Source organism: Brachyhypopomus gauderio, chromosome 19, assembly GCF_052324685.1.
Source record: "Brachyhypopomus gauderio isolate BG-103 chromosome 19, BGAUD_0.2, whole genome shotgun sequence".
Lineage (NCBI taxonomy): Eukaryota > Metazoa > Chordata > Actinopteri > Gymnotiformes > Hypopomidae > Brachyhypopomus > Brachyhypopomus gauderio.
In genome coordinates this window covers 10,203,264-10,218,799 of record NC_135229.1, presented here as the reverse complement: position 1 = coordinate 10,218,799, position 15,536 = coordinate 10,203,264, and the positions used below count along the sequence as shown (strand labels likewise).

The 15,536-nt window shown below is 45.5% G+C and overlaps 57 non-coding genes across 57 annotated transcripts; all 57 read right to left on the bottom strand.

Annotated features, from left to right (window-relative positions):
* Nucleotides 1–226: 226 nt before the first annotated feature.
* On the bottom strand, nucleotides 227–297 carry trnag-gcc (transfer RNA glycine (anticodon GCC)). Its single transcript has one exon. It is a non-coding gene; the product is annotated as a tRNA-Gly (tRNA).
* Nucleotides 298–414: 117 nt separating this feature from the next.
* Nucleotides 415–485, bottom strand: trnag-gcc (transfer RNA glycine (anticodon GCC)). Its single transcript has one exon. It is a non-coding gene; the product is annotated as a tRNA-Gly (tRNA).
* A 117-nt stretch (nucleotides 486–602) lies between these two features.
* Nucleotides 603–673, bottom strand: trnag-gcc (transfer RNA glycine (anticodon GCC)). The gene has a single exon. It is a non-coding gene; the product is annotated as a tRNA-Gly (tRNA).
* A 117-nt stretch (nucleotides 674–790) lies between these two features.
* On the bottom strand, nucleotides 791–861 carry trnag-gcc (transfer RNA glycine (anticodon GCC)). Its single transcript has one exon. It is a non-coding gene; the product is annotated as a tRNA-Gly (tRNA).
* A 499-nt stretch (nucleotides 862–1,360) lies between these two features.
* trnag-gcc (transfer RNA glycine (anticodon GCC)) lies at nucleotides 1,361–1,431 on the bottom strand. The gene has a single exon. It is a non-coding gene; the product is annotated as a tRNA-Gly (tRNA).
* Nucleotides 1,432–1,548: 117 nt separating this feature from the next.
* On the bottom strand, nucleotides 1,549–1,619 carry trnag-gcc (transfer RNA glycine (anticodon GCC)). The gene has a single exon. It is a non-coding gene; the product is annotated as a tRNA-Gly (tRNA).
* Nucleotides 1,620–1,924: 305 nt separating this feature from the next.
* On the bottom strand, nucleotides 1,925–1,995 carry trnag-gcc (transfer RNA glycine (anticodon GCC)). Its single transcript has one exon. It is a non-coding gene; the product is annotated as a tRNA-Gly (tRNA).
* A 117-nt stretch (nucleotides 1,996–2,112) lies between these two features.
* trnag-gcc (transfer RNA glycine (anticodon GCC)) lies at nucleotides 2,113–2,183 on the bottom strand. Its single transcript has one exon. It is a non-coding gene; the product is annotated as a tRNA-Gly (tRNA).
* A 117-nt stretch (nucleotides 2,184–2,300) lies between these two features.
* On the bottom strand, nucleotides 2,301–2,371 carry trnag-gcc (transfer RNA glycine (anticodon GCC)). The gene has a single exon. It is a non-coding gene; the product is annotated as a tRNA-Gly (tRNA).
* A 117-nt stretch (nucleotides 2,372–2,488) lies between these two features.
* trnag-gcc (transfer RNA glycine (anticodon GCC)) lies at nucleotides 2,489–2,559 on the bottom strand. The gene has a single exon. It is a non-coding gene; the product is annotated as a tRNA-Gly (tRNA).
* A 117-nt stretch (nucleotides 2,560–2,676) lies between these two features.
* Nucleotides 2,677–2,747, bottom strand: trnag-gcc (transfer RNA glycine (anticodon GCC)). The gene has a single exon. It is a non-coding gene; the product is annotated as a tRNA-Gly (tRNA).
* A 317-nt stretch (nucleotides 2,748–3,064) lies between these two features.
* trnag-gcc (transfer RNA glycine (anticodon GCC)) lies at nucleotides 3,065–3,135 on the bottom strand. Its single transcript has one exon. It is a non-coding gene; the product is annotated as a tRNA-Gly (tRNA).
* A 117-nt stretch (nucleotides 3,136–3,252) lies between these two features.
* Nucleotides 3,253–3,323, bottom strand: trnag-gcc (transfer RNA glycine (anticodon GCC)). Its single transcript has one exon. It is a non-coding gene; the product is annotated as a tRNA-Gly (tRNA).
* A 117-nt stretch (nucleotides 3,324–3,440) lies between these two features.
* On the bottom strand, nucleotides 3,441–3,511 carry trnag-gcc (transfer RNA glycine (anticodon GCC)). Its single transcript has one exon. It is a non-coding gene; the product is annotated as a tRNA-Gly (tRNA).
* Nucleotides 3,512–4,010: 499 nt separating this feature from the next.
* On the bottom strand, nucleotides 4,011–4,081 carry trnag-gcc (transfer RNA glycine (anticodon GCC)). Its single transcript has one exon. It is a non-coding gene; the product is annotated as a tRNA-Gly (tRNA).
* Nucleotides 4,082–4,386: 305 nt separating this feature from the next.
* On the bottom strand, nucleotides 4,387–4,457 carry trnag-gcc (transfer RNA glycine (anticodon GCC)). The gene has a single exon. It is a non-coding gene; the product is annotated as a tRNA-Gly (tRNA).
* Nucleotides 4,458–4,574: 117 nt separating this feature from the next.
* Nucleotides 4,575–4,645, bottom strand: trnag-gcc (transfer RNA glycine (anticodon GCC)). The gene has a single exon. It is a non-coding gene; the product is annotated as a tRNA-Gly (tRNA).
* Nucleotides 4,646–4,962: 317 nt separating this feature from the next.
* trnag-gcc (transfer RNA glycine (anticodon GCC)) lies at nucleotides 4,963–5,033 on the bottom strand. Its single transcript has one exon. It is a non-coding gene; the product is annotated as a tRNA-Gly (tRNA).
* Nucleotides 5,034–5,150: 117 nt separating this feature from the next.
* On the bottom strand, nucleotides 5,151–5,221 carry trnag-gcc (transfer RNA glycine (anticodon GCC)). The gene has a single exon. It is a non-coding gene; the product is annotated as a tRNA-Gly (tRNA).
* Nucleotides 5,222–5,338: 117 nt separating this feature from the next.
* On the bottom strand, nucleotides 5,339–5,409 carry trnag-gcc (transfer RNA glycine (anticodon GCC)). The gene has a single exon. It is a non-coding gene; the product is annotated as a tRNA-Gly (tRNA).
* Nucleotides 5,410–5,532: 123 nt separating this feature from the next.
* Nucleotides 5,533–5,603, bottom strand: trnag-gcc (transfer RNA glycine (anticodon GCC)). Its single transcript has one exon. It is a non-coding gene; the product is annotated as a tRNA-Gly (tRNA).
* Nucleotides 5,604–6,102: 499 nt separating this feature from the next.
* Nucleotides 6,103–6,173, bottom strand: trnag-gcc (transfer RNA glycine (anticodon GCC)). The gene has a single exon. It is a non-coding gene; the product is annotated as a tRNA-Gly (tRNA).
* Nucleotides 6,174–6,290: 117 nt separating this feature from the next.
* Nucleotides 6,291–6,361, bottom strand: trnag-gcc (transfer RNA glycine (anticodon GCC)). The gene has a single exon. It is a non-coding gene; the product is annotated as a tRNA-Gly (tRNA).
* A 117-nt stretch (nucleotides 6,362–6,478) lies between these two features.
* Nucleotides 6,479–6,549, bottom strand: trnag-gcc (transfer RNA glycine (anticodon GCC)). The gene has a single exon. It is a non-coding gene; the product is annotated as a tRNA-Gly (tRNA).
* A 117-nt stretch (nucleotides 6,550–6,666) lies between these two features.
* Nucleotides 6,667–6,737, bottom strand: trnag-gcc (transfer RNA glycine (anticodon GCC)). The gene has a single exon. It is a non-coding gene; the product is annotated as a tRNA-Gly (tRNA).
* Nucleotides 6,738–6,854: 117 nt separating this feature from the next.
* On the bottom strand, nucleotides 6,855–6,925 carry trnag-gcc (transfer RNA glycine (anticodon GCC)). Its single transcript has one exon. It is a non-coding gene; the product is annotated as a tRNA-Gly (tRNA).
* Nucleotides 6,926–7,430: 505 nt separating this feature from the next.
* Nucleotides 7,431–7,501, bottom strand: trnag-gcc (transfer RNA glycine (anticodon GCC)). The gene has a single exon. It is a non-coding gene; the product is annotated as a tRNA-Gly (tRNA).
* Nucleotides 7,502–7,618: 117 nt separating this feature from the next.
* trnag-gcc (transfer RNA glycine (anticodon GCC)) lies at nucleotides 7,619–7,689 on the bottom strand. The gene has a single exon. It is a non-coding gene; the product is annotated as a tRNA-Gly (tRNA).
* A 117-nt stretch (nucleotides 7,690–7,806) lies between these two features.
* Nucleotides 7,807–7,877, bottom strand: trnag-gcc (transfer RNA glycine (anticodon GCC)). Its single transcript has one exon. It is a non-coding gene; the product is annotated as a tRNA-Gly (tRNA).
* A 117-nt stretch (nucleotides 7,878–7,994) lies between these two features.
* trnag-gcc (transfer RNA glycine (anticodon GCC)) lies at nucleotides 7,995–8,065 on the bottom strand. Its single transcript has one exon. It is a non-coding gene; the product is annotated as a tRNA-Gly (tRNA).
* A 117-nt stretch (nucleotides 8,066–8,182) lies between these two features.
* On the bottom strand, nucleotides 8,183–8,253 carry trnag-gcc (transfer RNA glycine (anticodon GCC)). The gene has a single exon. It is a non-coding gene; the product is annotated as a tRNA-Gly (tRNA).
* A 313-nt stretch (nucleotides 8,254–8,566) lies between these two features.
* Nucleotides 8,567–8,637, bottom strand: trnag-gcc (transfer RNA glycine (anticodon GCC)). The gene has a single exon. It is a non-coding gene; the product is annotated as a tRNA-Gly (tRNA).
* Nucleotides 8,638–9,130: 493 nt separating this feature from the next.
* On the bottom strand, nucleotides 9,131–9,201 carry trnag-gcc (transfer RNA glycine (anticodon GCC)). The gene has a single exon. It is a non-coding gene; the product is annotated as a tRNA-Gly (tRNA).
* A 303-nt stretch (nucleotides 9,202–9,504) lies between these two features.
* On the bottom strand, nucleotides 9,505–9,575 carry trnag-gcc (transfer RNA glycine (anticodon GCC)). The gene has a single exon. It is a non-coding gene; the product is annotated as a tRNA-Gly (tRNA).
* Nucleotides 9,576–10,068: 493 nt separating this feature from the next.
* Nucleotides 10,069–10,139, bottom strand: trnag-gcc (transfer RNA glycine (anticodon GCC)). The gene has a single exon. It is a non-coding gene; the product is annotated as a tRNA-Gly (tRNA).
* A 123-nt stretch (nucleotides 10,140–10,262) lies between these two features.
* On the bottom strand, nucleotides 10,263–10,333 carry trnag-gcc (transfer RNA glycine (anticodon GCC)). The gene has a single exon. It is a non-coding gene; the product is annotated as a tRNA-Gly (tRNA).
* A 117-nt stretch (nucleotides 10,334–10,450) lies between these two features.
* On the bottom strand, nucleotides 10,451–10,521 carry trnad-guc (transfer RNA aspartic acid (anticodon GUC)). The gene has a single exon. It is a non-coding gene; the product is annotated as a tRNA-Asp (tRNA).
* A 117-nt stretch (nucleotides 10,522–10,638) lies between these two features.
* Nucleotides 10,639–10,709, bottom strand: trnag-gcc (transfer RNA glycine (anticodon GCC)). Its single transcript has one exon. It is a non-coding gene; the product is annotated as a tRNA-Gly (tRNA).
* Nucleotides 10,710–11,014: 305 nt separating this feature from the next.
* Nucleotides 11,015–11,085, bottom strand: trnag-gcc (transfer RNA glycine (anticodon GCC)). Its single transcript has one exon. It is a non-coding gene; the product is annotated as a tRNA-Gly (tRNA).
* A 123-nt stretch (nucleotides 11,086–11,208) lies between these two features.
* trnag-gcc (transfer RNA glycine (anticodon GCC)) lies at nucleotides 11,209–11,279 on the bottom strand. The gene has a single exon. It is a non-coding gene; the product is annotated as a tRNA-Gly (tRNA).
* A 117-nt stretch (nucleotides 11,280–11,396) lies between these two features.
* On the bottom strand, nucleotides 11,397–11,467 carry trnag-gcc (transfer RNA glycine (anticodon GCC)). Its single transcript has one exon. It is a non-coding gene; the product is annotated as a tRNA-Gly (tRNA).
* A 117-nt stretch (nucleotides 11,468–11,584) lies between these two features.
* trnag-gcc (transfer RNA glycine (anticodon GCC)) lies at nucleotides 11,585–11,655 on the bottom strand. Its single transcript has one exon. It is a non-coding gene; the product is annotated as a tRNA-Gly (tRNA).
* A 117-nt stretch (nucleotides 11,656–11,772) lies between these two features.
* Nucleotides 11,773–11,843, bottom strand: trnag-gcc (transfer RNA glycine (anticodon GCC)). Its single transcript has one exon. It is a non-coding gene; the product is annotated as a tRNA-Gly (tRNA).
* A 305-nt stretch (nucleotides 11,844–12,148) lies between these two features.
* Nucleotides 12,149–12,219, bottom strand: trnag-gcc (transfer RNA glycine (anticodon GCC)). The gene has a single exon. It is a non-coding gene; the product is annotated as a tRNA-Gly (tRNA).
* A 311-nt stretch (nucleotides 12,220–12,530) lies between these two features.
* On the bottom strand, nucleotides 12,531–12,601 carry trnag-gcc (transfer RNA glycine (anticodon GCC)). The gene has a single exon. It is a non-coding gene; the product is annotated as a tRNA-Gly (tRNA).
* Nucleotides 12,602–12,718: 117 nt separating this feature from the next.
* trnag-gcc (transfer RNA glycine (anticodon GCC)) lies at nucleotides 12,719–12,789 on the bottom strand. Its single transcript has one exon. It is a non-coding gene; the product is annotated as a tRNA-Gly (tRNA).
* Nucleotides 12,790–13,094: 305 nt separating this feature from the next.
* Nucleotides 13,095–13,165, bottom strand: trnag-gcc (transfer RNA glycine (anticodon GCC)). The gene has a single exon. It is a non-coding gene; the product is annotated as a tRNA-Gly (tRNA).
* Nucleotides 13,166–13,282: 117 nt separating this feature from the next.
* On the bottom strand, nucleotides 13,283–13,353 carry trnag-gcc (transfer RNA glycine (anticodon GCC)). The gene has a single exon. It is a non-coding gene; the product is annotated as a tRNA-Gly (tRNA).
* A 117-nt stretch (nucleotides 13,354–13,470) lies between these two features.
* Nucleotides 13,471–13,541, bottom strand: trnag-gcc (transfer RNA glycine (anticodon GCC)). Its single transcript has one exon. It is a non-coding gene; the product is annotated as a tRNA-Gly (tRNA).
* Nucleotides 13,542–13,852: 311 nt separating this feature from the next.
* Nucleotides 13,853–13,923, bottom strand: trnag-gcc (transfer RNA glycine (anticodon GCC)). The gene has a single exon. It is a non-coding gene; the product is annotated as a tRNA-Gly (tRNA).
* A 117-nt stretch (nucleotides 13,924–14,040) lies between these two features.
* Nucleotides 14,041–14,111, bottom strand: trnag-gcc (transfer RNA glycine (anticodon GCC)). The gene has a single exon. It is a non-coding gene; the product is annotated as a tRNA-Gly (tRNA).
* A 117-nt stretch (nucleotides 14,112–14,228) lies between these two features.
* trnag-gcc (transfer RNA glycine (anticodon GCC)) lies at nucleotides 14,229–14,299 on the bottom strand. Its single transcript has one exon. It is a non-coding gene; the product is annotated as a tRNA-Gly (tRNA).
* Nucleotides 14,300–14,416: 117 nt separating this feature from the next.
* trnag-gcc (transfer RNA glycine (anticodon GCC)) lies at nucleotides 14,417–14,487 on the bottom strand. Its single transcript has one exon. It is a non-coding gene; the product is annotated as a tRNA-Gly (tRNA).
* Nucleotides 14,488–14,604: 117 nt separating this feature from the next.
* Nucleotides 14,605–14,675, bottom strand: trnag-gcc (transfer RNA glycine (anticodon GCC)). Its single transcript has one exon. It is a non-coding gene; the product is annotated as a tRNA-Gly (tRNA).
* Nucleotides 14,676–14,986: 311 nt separating this feature from the next.
* On the bottom strand, nucleotides 14,987–15,057 carry trnag-gcc (transfer RNA glycine (anticodon GCC)). The gene has a single exon. It is a non-coding gene; the product is annotated as a tRNA-Gly (tRNA).
* Nucleotides 15,058–15,174: 117 nt separating this feature from the next.
* On the bottom strand, nucleotides 15,175–15,245 carry trnag-gcc (transfer RNA glycine (anticodon GCC)). The gene has a single exon. It is a non-coding gene; the product is annotated as a tRNA-Gly (tRNA).
* A 117-nt stretch (nucleotides 15,246–15,362) lies between these two features.
* trnag-gcc (transfer RNA glycine (anticodon GCC)) lies at nucleotides 15,363–15,433 on the bottom strand. Its single transcript has one exon. It is a non-coding gene; the product is annotated as a tRNA-Gly (tRNA).
* Nucleotides 15,434–15,536: the final 103 nt, after the last annotated feature.

Sequence of the window (15,536 nt, the reverse complement as noted above, 5' to 3'; positions counted from 1 at the left end):
TGAAATAAAAGACCCATTGTCTGGAATGGTACAGTCTCTGCATTGGCCGGGAATCGGACCTGGGTCTCCCGCGTGGCAGGCGAGAATTCTACCACTGAACCACCAATGCTTGCTCACAGTTTGTTTTATGTTTTATTTTTCCTGAGATTGTATCCATCTAAACAAAAGGAGGCCTTTCATTTGTTAGGTAAAGCTAAACAAAGAAGCAATCAGAACAGACAGCCTCTGCATTGGCCGGGAATCGGACCCGGGTCTCCCGCGTGGCAGGCGAGAATTCTACCACTGAACCACCAATGCTTGCTCACTGTCTGTTTTATGTTTTATTTTTCCTGAGATTGTATCCATCTAAACAAAAGGAGGCCTTTCATTTGTTAGGTAAAGCTAAACAAAGAAGCAATCAGAACAGACAGCCTCTGCATTGGCCGGGAATCGGACCCGGGTCTCCCGCGTGGCAGGCGAGAATTCTACCACTGAACCACCAATGCTTGCTCACTGTCTGTTTTATGTTTTATTTTTCCTGAGATTGTATCCATCTAAACAAAAGGAGGCCTTTCATTTGTTAGGTAAAGCTAAACAAAGAAGCAATCAGAACAGACAGCCTCTGCATTGGCCGGGAATCGGACCCGGGTCTCCCGCGTGGCAGGCGAGAATTCTACCACTGAACCACCAATGCTTGCTCACTGTCTGTTTTATGTTTTATTTTTCCTGAGATTGTATCCATCTAAACAAAAGGAGGCCTTTCATTTGTTAGGTAAAGCTAAACAAAGAAGCAATCAGAACAGACAGCCTCTGCATTGGCCGGGAATCGGACCCGGGTCTCCCGCGTGGCAGGCGAGAATTCTACCACTGAACCACCAATGCTTGCTCACAGTTTGTTTTATGTTTTATTTTTCCTGAGATTGTATCCATCTAAACAAAAGGAGGCCTTTCATTTGTTAGGTAAAGCTAAACAAAGAAGCAATCAGAACAGACAGCCTCTGCATTGGCCGGGAATCGGACCCGGGTCTCCCGCGCGGCAGGCGAGAATTCTACCACTGAACCACCAATGCTTGCTCACACTTTGTTTTATGTTTTATTTTTCCTGAGATTGTATCCATCTAAACAAAAGGAGGCCTTTCATTTGTTAGGTAAAGCTAAACAAAGAAGCAATCAGAACAGACAGCCTCTGCATTGGCCGGGAATCGGACCCCGGTCTCCCGCGTGGCAGGCGAGAATTCTACCACTGAACCACCAATGCCTGCTCCAAGTCTGTTTTTTGTTTGTTTTTCCTGAGAGAGTTTCGATCCAAACAATATTGTGACGTTTATTTGTAAGGTAATGCTTGAAATAAAAGACCCATTGTCTGGAATGGTACAGTCTCTGCATTGGCCGGGAATCGGACCCGGGTCTCCCGCGTGGCAGGCGAGAATTCTACCACTGAACCACCAATGCTTGCTCACTGTCTGTTTTATGTTTTGTTTTTCCTGGGATTGTATCCATCTAAACAAAAGGAGGTCTTTCATTTGTTAGGTAAAGCTAAACAAAGAAGCAATCAGAACAGACAGCCTCTGCATTGGCCGGGAATCGGACCCGGGTCTCCCGCGTGGCAGGCGAGAATTCTACCACTGAACCACCAATGCTTGCTCACTGTCTGTTTTATGTTTTATTTTTCCTGAGATTGTTTCCATCTAAACAAAAGGAGGGATTTCATTTGTTAGGTAAAGCTAAACAAAGAAGCAATCAGAACAGACAGCCTCTGCATTGGCCGGGAATCGGACCCGGGTTTCCCGCGTGGCAGGCGAGAATTCTACCACTGAACCACCAATGCTTGCTCACTGTCTGTTTTATGTTTTATTTTTCCTGATATTGTATCCATCTAAACAAAAGGAGGCCTTTCATTTGTTAGGTAAAGCTAAACAAAGAAGCAATCAGAACAGACAGCCTCTGCATTGGCCGGGAATCGGACCCGGGTCTCCCGCGTGGCAGGCGAGAATTCTACCACTGAACCACCAATGCTTGCTCACAGTTTGTTTTATGTTTTATTTTTCCTGAGATTGTATCCATCTAAACAAAAGGAGGCCTTTCATTTGTTAGGTAAAGCTAAACAAAGAAGCAATCAGAACAGACAGCCTCTGCATTGGCCGGGAATCGGACCCGGGTCTCCCGCGTGGCAGGCGAGAATTCTACCACTGAACCACCAATGCTTGATCACAGTTTGTTTTATGTTTTATTTTTCCTGAGATTGTATCCATCTAAACAAAAGGAGGCCTTTCATTTGTTAGGTAAAGCTAAACAAAGAAGCAATCAGAACAGACAGCCTCTGCATTGGCCGGGAATCGGACCCGGGTCTCCCGCGTGGCAGGCGAGAATTCTACCACTGAACCACCAATGCTTGCTCACTGTCTGTTTTATGTTTTATTTTTCCTGAGATTGTTTCCATCTAAACAAATGGAGGCCTTTCATTCGTTAGGTAAAGCTAAACAAAGAAGCAATCAGAACAGACAGCCTCTGCATTGGCCGGGAATCGGACCCGGGTCTCCCGCGTGGCAGGCGAGAATTCTACCACTGAACCACCAATGCTTGCTCACTGTCTGTTTTATGTTTTATTTTTCCTGAGATTGTTTCCATCTAAACAAATGGAGGCCTTTCATTCGTTAGGTAAAGCTAAATAAAGAAGCAATCAGAACAGACAGCCTCTGCATTGGCCGGGAATCGGACCCGGGTCTCCCGCGTGGCAGGCGAGAATTCTACCACTGAACCACCAATGCCTGCTCCAAGTCTGTTTTTTGTTTGTTTTTCCTGAGAGAGTTTCGATCCAAACAATATTGTGACATTTATTTGTAAGGTAATGCTTGAAATAAAAGACCCATTGTCTGGAATGGTACAGTCTCTGCACTGGCCGGGAATCGGACCCGGGTCTCCCGCGTGGCAGGCGAGAATTCTACCACTGAACCACCAATGCCTGCTCCAAGTCTGTTTTTTGTTTGTTTTTCCTGAGAGAGTTTCGATCCAAACAATATTGTGACATTTATTTGTAAGGTAATGCTTGAAATAAAAGACCCATTGTCTGGAATGGTACAGTCTCTGCATTGGCCGGGAATCGGACCCGGGTCTCCCGCGTGGCAGGCGAGAATTCTACCACTGAACCACCAATGCTTGCTCACAGTTTGTTTTATGTTTTATTTTTCCTGAGATTGTATCCATCTAAACAAAAGGAGGCCTTTCATTTGTTAGGTAAAGCTAAACAAAGAAGCAATCAAAACAGACAGCCTCTGCATTGGCCGGGAATCGGACCCGGGTCTCCCGCGTGGCAGGCGAGAATTCTACCACTGAACCACCAATGCTTGCTCACTGTCTGTTTTATGTTTTATTTTTCCTGAGATTGTATCCATCTAAACAAAAGGAGGCCTTTCATTTGTTAGGTAAAGCTAAACAAAGAAGCAATCAGAACAGACAGCCTCTGCATTGGCCGGGAATCGGACCCGGGTCTCCCGCGTGGCAGGCGAGAATTCTACCACTGAACCACCAATGCTTGCTCACAGTTTGTTTTATGTTTTATTTTTCCTGAGATTGTATCCATCTAAACAAAAGGAGGCCTTTCATTTGTTAGGTAAAGCTAAACAAAGAAGCAATCAGAACAGACAGCCTCTGCATTGGCCGGGAATCGGACCCGGGTCTCCCGCGTGGCAGGTGAGAATTCTACCACTGAACCACCAATGCTTGCTCACAGTTTGTTTTATGTTTTATTTTTCCTGAGATTGTATCCATCTAAACAAAAGGAGGCCTTTCATTTGTTAGGTAAAGCTAAACAAAGAAGCAATCAGAACAGACAGCCTCTGCATTGGCCGGGAATCGGACCCGGGTCTCCCGCGTGGCAGGCGAGAATTCTACCACCGAACCACCAATGCCTGCTCCAAGTCAGTTTTTTGTTTGTTTTTCCTGAGAGAGTTTCGATCCAAACAATATTGTGACGTTTATTTGTAAGGTAATGCTTGAAATAAAAGACCCATTGTCTGGAATGGTGCAGTCTCTGCATTGGCCGGGAATCGGACCCGGGTCTCCCGCGTGGCAGGCGAGAATTCTACCACTGAACCACCAATGCTTGCTCACTGTCTGTTTTATGTTTTGTTTTTCCTGATATTGTATCCATCTAAACAAAAGGAGGCCTTTCATTTGTTAGGTAAAGCTAAACAAAGAAGCAATCAGAACAGACAGCCTCTGCATTGGCCGGGAATCGGACCCGGGTCTCCCGCGTGGCAGGGGAGAATTCTACCACTGAACCACCAATGCTTGCTCACAGTTTGTTTTATGTTTTATTTTTCCTGAGATTGTATCCATCTAAACAAAAGGAGGCCTTTCATTTGTTAGGTAAAGCTAAACAAAGAAGCAATCAGAACAGACAGCCTCTGCATTGGCCGGGAATCGGACCCGGGTCTCCCGCGTGGCAGGCGAGAATTCTACCACTGAACCACCAATGCTTGATCACAGTTTGTTTTATGTTTTATTTTTCCTGAGATTGTATCCATCTAAACAAAAGGAGGCCTTTCATTTGTTAGGTAAAGCTAAACAAAGAAGCAATCAGAACAGACAGCCTCTGCATTGGCCGGGAATCGGACCCGGGTCTCCCGCGTGGCAGGCGAGAATTCTACCACTGAACCACCAATGCCTGCTCCAAGTCTGTTTTTTGTTTGTTTTTCCTGAGAGAGTTTCGATCCAAACAATATTGTGACATTTATTTGTAAGGTAATGCTTGAAATAAAAGACCCATTGTCTGGAATGGTACAGTCTCTGCACTGGCCGGGAATCGGACCCGGGTCTCCCGCGTGGCAGGCGAGAATTCTACCACTGAACCACCAATGCCTGCTCCAAGTCTGTTTTTTGTTTGTTTTTCCTGAGAGAGTTTCGATCCAAACAATATTGTGACATTTATTTGTAAGGTAATGCTTGAAATAAAAGACCCATTGTCTGGAATGGTACAGTCTCTGCATTGGCCGGGAATCGGACCCGGGTCTCCCGCGTGGCAGGCGAGAATTCTACCACTGAACCACCAATGCTTGCTCACAGTTTGTTTTATGTTTTATTTTTCCTGAGATTGTATCCATCTAAACAAAAGGAGGCCTTTCATTTGTTAGGTAAAGCTAAACAAAGAAGCAATCAGAACAGACAGCCTCTGCATTGGCCGGGAATCGGACCCGGGTCTCCCGCGTGGCAGGCGAGAATTCTACCACTGAACCACCAATGCTTGCTCACAGTTTGTTTTATGTTTTATTTTTCCTGAGATTGTATCCATCTAAACAAAAGGAGGCCTTTCATTTGTTAGGTAAAGCTAAACAAAGAAGCAATCAGAACAGACAGCCTCTGCATTGGCCGGGAATCGGACCCGGGTCTCCCGCGTGGCAGGCGAGAATTCTACCACTGAACCACCAATGCTTGCTCACTGTCTGTTTTATGTTTGTTTTTCCTGAGAGAGTTTCGATCCAAACAATATTGTGACGTTTATTTGTAAGGTAATGCTTGAAATAAAAGACCCATTGTCTGGAATGGTACAGTCTCTGCATTGGCCGGGAATCGGACCCGGGTCTCCCGCGTGGCAGGCGAGAATTCTACCACTGAACCACCAATGCTTGCTCACTGTCTGTTTTAGGTTTTATTTTTCCTGAGATTGTTTCCATCTAAACAAATGGAGGGCTTTCAATCGTTAGGTAAAGCTAAACAAAGAAGCAATCAGAACAGACAGCCTCTGCATTGGCCGGGAATCGGACCCGGGTCTCCCGCGTGGCAGGTGAGAATTCTACCACTGAACCACCAATGCCTGCTCCAAGTCTGTTTTTTGTTTGTTTTTCCTGAGAGAGTTTCGATCCAAACAATATTGTGACGTTTATTTGTAAGGTAATGCTTGAAATAAAAGACCCATTGTCTGGAATGGTACAGTCTCTGCATTGGCCGGGAATCAGACCCGGGTCTCCCGCGTGGCAGGCGAGAATTCTACCACTGAACCACCAATGCTTGCTCACTGTCTGTTTTATGTTTTGTTTTTCCTGGGATTGTATCCATCTAAACAAAAGGAGGTCTTTCATTTGTTAGGTAAAGCTAAACAAAGAAGCAATCAGAACAGACAGCCTCTGCATTGGCCGGGAATCGGACCCGGGTCTCCCGCGTGGCAGGCGAGAATTCTACCACTGAACCACCAATGCTTGCTCACAGTTTGTTTTATGTTTTATTTTTCCTGAGATTGTATCCATCTAAACAAAAGGAGGCCTTTCATTTGTTAGGTAAAGCTAAACAAAGAAGCAATCAGAACAGACAGCCTCTGCATTGGCCGGGAATCGGACCCGGGTCTCCCGCGTGGCAGGCGAGAATTCTACCACTGAACCACCAATGCTTGCTCACTGTCTGTTTTATGTTTTATTTTTCCTGATATTGTATCCATCTAAACAAAAGGAGGCCTTTCATTTGTTAGGTAAAGCTAAACAAAGAAGCAATCAGAACAGACAGCCTCTGCATTGGCCGGGAATCGGACCCGGGTCTCCCGCGTGGCAGGCGAGAATTCTACCACTGAACCACCAATGCTTGCTCACAGTTTGTTTTATGTTTTATTTTTCCTGAGATTGTATCCATCTAAACAAAAGGAGGCCTTTCATTTGTTAGGTAAAGCTAAACAAAGAAGCAATCAGAACAGACAGCCTCTGCATTGGCCGGGAATCGGACCCGGGTCTCCCGCGTGGCAGGCGAGAATTCTACCACTGAACCACCAATGCTTGCTCACAGTTTGTTTTATGTTTTATTTTTCCTGAGATTGTATCCATCTAAACAAAAGGAGGCCTTTCATTTGTTAGGTAAAGCTAAACAAAGAAGCAATCAGAACAGACAGCCTCTGCATTGGCCGGGAATCGGACCCGGGTCTCCCGCGTGGCAGGCGAGAATTCTACCACTGAACCACCAATGCTTGCTCACTGTCTGTTTTATGTTTGTTTTTCCTGAGAGAGTTTCGATCCAAACAATATTGTGACGTTTATTTGTAAGGTAATGCTTGAAATAAAAGACCCATTGTCTGGAATGGTACAGTCTCTGCATTGGCCGGGAATCAGACCCGGGTCTCCCGCGTGGCAGGCGAGAATTCTACCACTGAACCACCAATGCTTGCTCACTGTCTGTTTTAGGTTTTATTTTTCCTGAGATTGTTTCCATCTAAACAAATGGAGGGCTTTCATTCGTTAGGTAAAGCTAAACAAAGAAGCAATCAGAACAGACAGCCTCTGCATTGGCCGGGAATCGGACCCGGGTCTCCCGCGTGGCAGGTGAGAATTCTACCACTGAACCACCAATGCCTGCTCCAAGTCTGTTTTTTGTTTGTTTTTCCTGAGAGAGTTTCGATCCAAACAATATTGTGACGTTTATTTGTAAGGTAATGCTTGAAATAAAAGACCCATTGTCTGGAATGGTACAGTCTCTGCATTGGCCGGGAATCGGACCCGGGTCTCCCGCGTGGCAGGCGAGAATTCTACCACTGAACCACCAATGCTTGCTCACTGTCTGTTTTATGTTTTGTTTTTCCTGGGATTGTATCCATCTAAACAAAAGGAGGTCTTTCATTTGTTAGGTAAAGCTAAACAAAGAAGCAATCAGAACAGACAGCCTCTGCATTGGCCGGGAATCGGACCCGGGTCTCCCGCGTGGCAGGCGAGAATTCTACCACTGAACCACCAATGCTTGCTCACAGTTTGTTTTATGTTTTATTTTTCCTGAGATTGTATCCATCTAAACAAAAGGAGGCCTTTCATTTGTTAGGTAAAGCTAAACAAAGAAGCAATCAGAACAGACAGCCTCTGCATTGGCCGGGAATCGGACCCGGGTCTCCCGCGTGGCAGGCGAGAATTCTACCACTGAACCACCAATGCTTGCTCACTGTCTATTTTATGTTTTATTTTTCCTGATATTGTATCCATCTAAACAAAAGGAGGCCTTTCATTTGTTAGGTAAAGCTAAACAAAGAAGCAATCAGAACAGACAGCCTCTGCATTGGCCGGGAATCGGACCCGGGTCTCCCGCGTGGCAGGCGAGAATTCTACCACTGAACCACCAATGCTTGCTCACTGTCTGTTTTAGGTTTTATTTTTCCTGAGATTGTTTCCATCTAAACAAATGGAGGCCTTTCATTCGTTAGGTAAAGCTAAACAAAGAAGCAATCAGAACAGACAGCCTCTGCATTGGCCGGGAATCGGACCCGGGTCTCCCGCGTGGCAGGCGAGAATTCTACCACTGAACCACCAATGCCTGCTCCAAGTCTGTTTTTTGTTTGTTTTTCCTGAGAGAGAGTTTCGATCCAAACAATATTGTGACGTTTATTTGTAAGGTAATGCTTGAAATAAAAGACCCATTGTCTGGAATGGTACAGTCTCTGCATTGGCCGGGAATCGGACCGGGGTCTCCCGCGTGGCAGGCAAGAATTCTACCACTGAACCACCAATGCTTGCTCACTGTCTATTTTATGTTTTGTTTTTCCTGGGATTGTATCCATCTAAACAAAAGGAGGTCTTTCATTTGTTAGGTAAAGCTAAACAAAGAAGCAATCAGAACAGACAGCCTCTGCATTGGCCGGGAATCGGACCCGGGTCTCCCGCGTGGCAGGCGAGAATTCTACCACTGAACCACCAATGCTTGCTCACAGTTTGTTTTATGTTTTATTTTTCCTGAGATTGTATCCATCTAAACAAAAGGAGGCCTTTCATTTGTTAGGTAAAGCTAAACAAAGAAGCAATCAGAACAGACAGCCTCTGCATTGGCCGGGAATCAGACCCGGGTCTCCCGCGTGGCAGGCGAGAATTCTACCACTGAACCACCAATGCTTGCTCACAGTTTGTTTTATGTTTTATTTTTCCTGAGATTGTATCCATCTAAACAAAAGGAGGCCTTTCATTTGTTAGGTAAAGCTAAACAAAGAAGCAATCAGAACAGACAGCCTCTGCATTTGCCGGGAATCGGACTCGGGGCTCCAGCGTGGCAGGCGAGAATTCTACCACTGAACCACCAATGCTTGCTCACTGTTTGTTTTATGTTTTATTTTTCCTGAGATTGTATCCATCTAAACAAAAGGAGGCCTTTCATTTGTTAGGTAAAGCTAAACAAAGAAGCAATCAGAACAGACAGCCTCTGCATTGGCCGGGAATCGGACCCGGGTCTCCCGCGTGGCAGGCGAGAATTCTACCACTGAACCACCAATGCTTGCTCACAGTTTGTTTTATGTTTTATTTTTCCTGAGATTGTATCCATCTAAACAAAAGGAGGCCTTTCATTTGTTAGGTAAAGCTAAACAAAGAAGCAATCAGAACAGACAGCCTCTGCATTGGCCAGGAATCGGACCCGGGTCTCCCGCGTGGCAGGCGAGAATTCTACCACTGAACCACCAATGCTTGCTCACTGTCTGTTTTGTTTTGTTTTTCCTGGGATTGTATCCATCTAAACAAAAGGAGGTCTTTCATTTGTTAGGTAAAGCTAAACAAAGAAGCAATCAGAACAGACAGCCTCTGCATTGGCCGGGAATCGGACCCGGGTCTCCCGCGTGGCAGGCGAGAATTCTACCACTGAACCACCAATGCTTGCTCACAGTTTGTTTTATGTTTTATTTTTCCTGAGATTGTATCCATCTAAACAAAAGGAGGCCTTTCATTTGTTAGGTAAAGCTAAACAAAGAAGCAATCAGAACAGACAGCCTCTGCATTGGCCGGGAATCGGACCCGGATCTCCCGCGTGGCAGGCGAGAATTCTACCACTGAACCACCAATGCTTGCTCACAGTTTGTTTTATGTTTTATTTTTCCTGAGATTGTATCCATCTAAACAAAAGGAGGCCTTTCATTTGTTAGGTAAAGCTAAACAAAGAAGCAATCAGAACAGACAGCCTCTGCATTGGCCGGGAATCGGACCCGGGTCTCCCGCGTGGCAGGCGAGAACTCTACCACTGAACCACCAATGATTGCTCACTGTCTGTTTTATGTTTTATTTTTCCTGAGATTGTTTCCATCTAAACAAATGGAGGCCTTTCATTCGTTAGGTAAAGCTAAACAAAGAAGCAATCAGAACAGACAGCCTCTGCATTGGCCGGGAATCGGACCCGGGTCTCCCGCGTGGCAGGCGAGAATTCTACCACTGAACCACCAATGCCTGCTCCAAGTCTGTTTTTTGTTTGTTTTTCCTGAGAGAGTTTCGATCCAAACAATATTGTGACGTTTATTTGTAAGGTAATGCTTGAAATAAAAGACCCATTGTCTGGAATGGTACAGTCTCTGCATTGGCCGGGAATCGGACCCGGGTCTCCCGCGTGGCAGGCGAGAATTCTACCACTGAACCACCAATGCTTGCTCACTGTCTGTTTTATGTTTTGTTTTTCCTGGGATTGTATCCATCTAAACAAAAGGAGGTCTTTCATTTGTTAGGTAAAGCTAAACAAAGAAGCAATCAGAACAGACAGCCTCTGCATTGGCCGGGAATCGGACCCGGGTCTCCCGCGTGACAGGCGAGAATTCTACCACTGAACCACCAATGCTTGCTCACAGTTTGTTTTATGTTTTATTTTTCCTGAGATTGTATCCATCTAAACAAAAGGAGGCCTTTCATTTGTTAGGTAAAGCTAAACAAAGAAGCAATCAGAACAGACAGCCTCTGCATTGGCCGGGAATCGGACCCGGGTCTCCCGCGTGGCAGGCGAGAATTCTACCACTGAACCACCAATGCTTGCTCACAGTTTGTTTTATGTTTTATTTTTCCTGAGATTGTATCCATCTAAACAAAAGGAGGCCTTTCATTTGTTAGGTAAAGCTAAACAAAGAAGCAATCAGAACAGACAGCCTCTGCATTGGCCGGGAATCGGACCCGGGTCTCCCGCGTGGCAGGCGAGAACTCTACCACTGAACCACCAATGATTGCTCACTGTCTGTTTTATGTTTTATTTTTCCTGAGATTGTTTCCATCTAAACAAATGGAGGCCTTTCATTCGTTAGGTAAAGCTAAACAAAGAAGCAATCAGAACAGACAGCCTCTGCATTGGCCGGGAATCGGACCCGGGTCTCCCGCGTGGCAGGCGAGAATTCTACCACTGAACCACCAATGCCTGCTCCAAGTCTGTTTTTTGTTTGTTTTTCCTGAGAGAGTTTCGATCCAAACAATATTGTGACGTTTATTTGTAAGGTAATGCTTGAAATAAAAGACCCATTGTCTGGAATGGTACAGTCTCTGCATTGGCCGGGAATCGGACCCGGGTCTCCCGCGTGGCAGGCGAGAATTCTACCACTGAACCACCAATGCTTGCTCACTGTCTGTTTTATGTTTTGTTTTTCCTGGGATTGTATCCATCTAAACAAAAGGAGGTCTTTCATTTGTTAGGTAAAGCTAAACAAAGAAGCAATCAGAACAGACAGCCTCTGCATTGGCCGGGAATCGGACCCGGGTCTCCCGCGTGGCAGGCGAGAATTCTACCACTGAACCACCAATGCTTGCTCACTGTCTGTTTTATGTTTTGTTTTTCCTGGGATTGTATCCATCTAAACAAAAGGAGGTCTTTCATTTGTTAGGTAAAGCTAAACAAAGAAGCAATCAGAACAGACAGCCTCTGCATTGGCCGGGAATCGGACCCGGGTCTCCCGCGTGGCAGGCGAGAATTCTACCACTGAACCACCAATGCTTGCTCACTGTCTGTTTTATGTTTTGTTTTTCCTGGGATTGTATCCATCTAAACAAAAGGAGGTCTTTCATTTGTTAGGTAAAGCTAAACAAAGAAGCAATCAGAACAGACAGCCTCTGCATTGGCCGGGAATCGGACCCGGGTCTCCCGCGTGGCAGGCGAGAATTCTACCACTGAACCACCAATGCTTGCTCACTGTCTGTTTTATGTTTTATTTTTCCTGATATTGTATCCATCTAAACAAAAGGAGGCCTTTCATTTGTTAGGTAAAGCTAAACAAAGAAGCAATCAGAACAGACAGCCTCTGCATTGGCAGGGAATCGGACCCGGGTCTCCCGCGTGGCAGGCGAGAATTCTACCACTGAACCACCAATGCTTGCTCACAGTTTGTTTTATGTTTTATTTTTCCTGAGATTGTATCCATCTAAACAAAAGGAGGCCTTTCATTTGTTAGGTAAAGCTAAACAAAGAAGCAATCAGAACAGACAGCCTCTGCATTGGCCGGGAATCGGACCCGGGTCTCCCGCGTGGCAGGCGAGAATTCTACCACTGAACCACCAATGCTTGCTCACTGTCTGTTTTAGGTTTTATTTTTCCTGAGATTGTTTCCATCTAAACAAATGGAGGCCTTTCATTCGTTAGGTAAAGCTAAACAAAGAAGCAATCAGAACAGACAGCCTCTGCATTGGCCGGGAATCGGACCCGGGTCTCCCGCGTGGCAGGTGAGAATTCTACCACTGAACCACCAATGCCTGCTCCAAGCCTGTTTTTTGTTTGTTTTTCCTGAGAGAGTTTCGATCCAAACAATATTGTAACGTTTATTTGTAAGGTAATGCTTGAAATAAAAGACCCATTGTCTGGAATGGTACAGTCTCTGCATTGGCCGGGAATCGGACCCGGGTCTCCCGCGTGGCAGGCGAGAATTCTACCACTGAACCACCAATGCTTGCTCACTGTCTGTTTTATGTTTTGTTTTTCCTGGGATTGTATCCATCTAAACAAAAGGAGGTCTTTCATTTGTTAGGTAAAGCTAAACAAAGAAGCAATCAGAACAGACAGCCTCTGCATTGGCCGGGAATCGGACCCGGGTCTCCCGCGTGGCAGGCGAGAATTCTACCACTGAACCACCAATGCTTGCTCACAGTTTGTTTTATGTTTTATTTTTCCTGAGATTGTATCCATCTAAACAAAAGGAGGCCTTTCATTTGTTAGGTAAAGCTAAACAAAGAAGCAATCAGAACAGACAGCCTCTGCATTGGCCGGGAATCGGACCCGGGTCTCCCGCGCGGCAGGCGAGAATTCTACCACTGAACCACCAATGCTTGCTCACTGTCTGTTTTATGTTTTATTTTTCCTGATATTGTATCCATCTAAACAAAAGGAGGCCTTTCATTTGTTAGGTAAAGCTAAACAAAGAAGCAATCAGAACAGACAGCCTCTGCATTGGCCGGGAATCGGACCCGGGTCTCCCGCGTGGCAGGCGAGAATTCTACCACTGAACCACCAATGCTTGCTCACAGTTTGTTTTATGTTTTATTTTTCCTGAGATTGTATCCATCTAAACAAAAGGAGGCCTTTCATTTGTTAGGTAAAGCTAAACAAAGAAGCAATCAGAACAGACAGCCTCTGCATTGGCCGGGAATCGGACCCGGGTCTCCCGCGTGGCAGGCGAGAATTCTACCACTGAACCACCAATGCTTGCTCACAGTTTGTTTTATGTTTTATTTTTCCTGAGATTGTATCCATCTAAACAAAAGGAGGCCTTTCATTTGTTAGGTAAAGCTAAACAAAGAAGCAATCAGAACAGACAGCCTCTGCATTGGCCGGGAATCGGACCCGGGTCTCCCGCGTGGCAGGCGAGAATTCTACCACTGAACCACCAATGCTTGCTCACTGTCTGTTTTAGGTTTTATTTTTCCTGAGATTGTTTCCATCTAAACAAATGGAGGCCTTTCATTCGTTAGGTAAAGCTAAACAAAGAAGCAATCAGAACAGACAGCCTCTGCATTGGCCGGGAATCGGACCCGGGTCTCCCGCGTGGCAGGTGAGAATTCTACCACTGAACCACCAATGCCTGCTCCAAGTCTGTTTTTTGTTTGTTTTTCCTGAGAGAGTTTCGATCCAAACAATATTGTGACGTTTATTTGTAAGGTAATGCTTGAAATAAAAGACCCATTGTCTGGAATGGTACAGTCTCTGCATTGGCCGGGAATCGGACCCGGGTCTCCCGCGTGGCAGGCGAGAATTCTACCACTGAACCACCAATGCTTGCTCACTGTCTGTTTTATGTTTTGTTTTTCCTGGGATTGTATCCATCTAAACAAAAGGAGGTCTTTCATTTGTTAGGTAAAGCTAAACAAAGAAGCAATCAGAACAGACAGCCTCTGCATTGGCCGGGAATCGGACCCGGGTCTCCCGCGTGGCAGGCGAGAATTCTACCACTGAACCACCAATGCTTGCTCACAGTTTGTTTTATGTTTTATTTTTCCTGAGATTGTATCCATCTAAACAAAAGGAGGCCTTTCATTTGTTAGGTAAAGCTAAACAAAGAAGCAATCAGAACAGACAGCCTCTGCATTGGCCGGGAATCGGACCCGGGTCTCCCGCGTGGCAGGCGAGAATTCTACCACTGAACCACCAATGCTTGCTCACTGTCTGTTTTATGTTTTATTTTTCCTGATATTGTATCCATCTAAACAAAAGGAGGCCTTTCATTTGTTAGGTAAAGCTAAACAAAGAAGCAATCAGAACAGACAGCCTCTGCATTGGCCGGGAATCGGACCCGGGTCTCCCGCGTGGCAGGCGAGAATTCTACCACTGAACCACCAATGCTTGCTCACAGTTTGTTTTATGTTTTATTTTTCCTGAGATTGTATCCATCTAAACAAAAGGAGGCCTTTCATTTGTTAGGTAAAGCTAAACAAAGAAGCAATCAGAACAGACAGCCTCTGCATTGGCCGGGAATCGGACCCGGGTCTCCCGCGTGGCAGGCGAGAATTCTACCACTGAACCACCAATGCTTGCTCACTGTCTGTTTTAGGTTTTATTTTTCCTGAGATTGTTTCCATCTAAACAAATGGAGGCCTTTCATTCGTTAGGTAAAGCTAAACAAAGAAGCAATCAGAACAGACAGCCTCTGCATTGGCCGGGAATCGGACCCGGGTCTCCCGCGTGGCAGGTGAGAATTCTACCACTGAACCACCAATGCCTGCTCCAAGTCTGTTTTTTGTTTGTTTTTCCTGAGAGAGTTTCGATCCAAACAATATTGTGACGTTTATTTGTAAGGTAATGCTTGAAATAAAAGACCCATTGTCTGGAATGGTACAGTCTCTGCATTGGCCGGGAATCGGACCCGGGTCTCCCGCGTGGCAGGCGAGAATTCTACCACTGAACCACCAATGCTTGCTCACTGTCTGTTTTATGTTTTGTTTTTCCTGGGATTGTATCCATCTAAACAAAAGGAGGTCTTTCATTTGTTAGGTAAAGCTAAACAAAGAAGCAATCAGAACAGACAGCCTCTGCATTGGCCGGGAATCGGACCCGGGTCTCCCGCGTGGCAGGCGAGAATTCTACCACTGAACCACCAATGCTTGCTCACAGTTTGTTTTATGTTTTATTTTTCCTGAGATTGTATCCATCTAAACAAAAGGAGGCCTTTCATTTGTTAGGTAAAGCTAAACAAAGAAGCAATCAGAACAGACAGCCTCTGCATTGGCCGGGAATCGGACCCGGGTCTCCCGCGTGGCAGGCGAGAATTCTACCACTGAACCACCAATGCTTGCTCACTGTCTGTTTTATGTTTTATTTTTCCTGATATTGTATCCATCTAAACAAAAGGAGGCCTTTCATTTGTTAGGTAAAGCTAAACAAAGAAGCAATCA